Here is a 2,308-nt window from a genome sequence, read left to right on the forward strand (position 1 = left end):
TCATCTTCTTTTACGGTTGTTAATTAATAATTTTAATGTGCTAAATCTATTGTTACATCGATATTAAAACATTACGTAACATCGTAACACAGCAAATTATAGTGAATTGACCTCTTACAAAAAAAAATTATATATTACATATAAAAAATACTTAAATAAATGCAAAATAATACGTACAACTATGTCCTGTAAATGATAATCTTTAAATAGTTAATAAAATTATAACTGTATGACAACAATATTTTTATATTATGATTAAATTAAGGATTCCAGATTTTCAGTAAAAATGTCTTTCAGAATATTGTTATAAAATTATATTATTAACTTTAATTATTAATATGTCATATTAAATATGGACATATTATGACTCAGTTAAATTAACATAATAGCTTAATGGTTGTTACCATAAAACAATATTATATTCCATGACATGGTTATAAAGGTCATGGATTAATTAATTGTGATTTTCTCTTTAGACAGATGGCTTCTTCTTCTTAAGCTTTTACGATCCTTGAAGGATATTCGCTACCTCTACTAATCTTTTCAACTACTTCTATCTATGCTATCTTCTATTATTAAACCCTGGGCTCACTTGTTTAAATCTTCATTAACCCTGTCTGTCCAGTGCTGTCTAGGGCGACCCCTAGGTCTTTTCCCATTGATTTTTCTTTCCATAGCTTTCTTTAGACTTCCATTTGACCTCTGTGCATGGTCTGCCCACTCGATTCGCTTACTCATGACGTATGCGTTGATACCGGGTTTTTGATAATTTTTTTGTACTTCTATATAAGAACTAATGTTCTTCTTCTGTACACTTCATTTTCTAGTGTAGATCCATAAAACCTTCTAAGAACTCTTCTTCAGAGCAAGCCATTTTTAACTCATCTCCTTTAGTATTTGACCATGTTTCACACGCGAATGTTAGAACTAGCCGTGGGAAACTTGAATACAGGCGTTCCTTTGATCTTCTAGAGAGGAGTTTTGATTTTAACAATTTTTTCAAAGCAAAGTAACCATTGTAGTGGCTGATATCCTAAGTTTCATCTCATTATGCATGTAGTTGTATTGATTTATGTTTGGCCCAATATATTTGAAATTTTCCACTTGTTGGAATGTATAATTTTCTACTTCTAGGTCCGAGTTATCTCTTGGTCTCCTAGTCATGACTAAATATTTGGCTTTATCCTGATTTACTTCTAGACCAATTGGCTTCGCTGCTTTAATCAAATCATAAGTTCTTTTCGTTACATCTTGTCGCAATACTGTCTATTATAACTATATAATTTGCATAGGCCAGGAACGTACTGTTGGACGAAAATTCCATGCCTTCTAACATTGGCATTGATCTGATCACCTTCTCAAGCGCTAGGTAAAAAGTACTGGCAACAAGGCATCCCCCTATTTGAGTCCAGATTGCTGCCCTCCTTAAATATACTCATCAAGTCAGCTATCTAAATGTTTTATATATCTAAGAAAGATACAAATATTACAATGTTAAATAGGTAATTGAAAACAACGAATCAAACGTTTGTAATTATCAATAGTGTTTAAAAAGTAAAAAATCCTAAAGTTGAATCACATGATTGAAATATTCTTGCATACAATTTGACGTTTTAATCATTTAAAATATGTTTCAAATTAATAAGAATCAGGAACAATTAAAACATCGTGTGTTCCAACTAATTTTAGATTTTCCATCTGGTCATTTCAGAAGAGAAGAATTAAAAATATAACAATAAACATAATATATACTTGCCCATTTCGTCTGCAAAATTAATAAATTATATACGATTGTTAATAATAATTTAATTACATAATATTATTACGTTACAGTTAAAGTGTTAAATCAGTTAGTTTATGAAATAACTAAAATGTGTAGGTAATGGATGTATATTATAGTTTATACTAGAACTAGTTATTTTAGAAGTAGCTTGTAAATACGTTCCTGTGGCTCACTTCGTTAAAAGGACGCTAGGTACACATATATTTGTTGTCTCCGTCTTACCAGTGCATAAAATATCAAATTTATGCTGAGCAGACCACGTTTAACTCAGTTAGCTTAAGAATTAGTGTGATTAAACCTATTATGAAACTTGACGGTAAGCACATTATCTGTGTTTGTGTGTCGGTTTTTTAGATGATTCAGTTTTTAAGTGAATTATGAGTATTTTTAATTTACGCTTTACTATACATATACGCATAACTTACTAAACATTAAGCAATCGTAAAAAATCCGCATACAAACACAGATAATGTACACTCTAATTTCTAAACTAACTGGGCTAAACGCGTTCTCCTGAGCGTACAT

The sequence above is a fragment of the Acyrthosiphon pisum genome, chromosome A2 (genome assembly GCF_005508785.2).
Source record: "Acyrthosiphon pisum isolate AL4f chromosome A2, pea_aphid_22Mar2018_4r6ur, whole genome shotgun sequence".
In the NCBI taxonomy this organism is placed as follows: Eukaryota; Metazoa; Arthropoda; class Insecta; order Hemiptera; family Aphididae; genus Acyrthosiphon; species Acyrthosiphon pisum.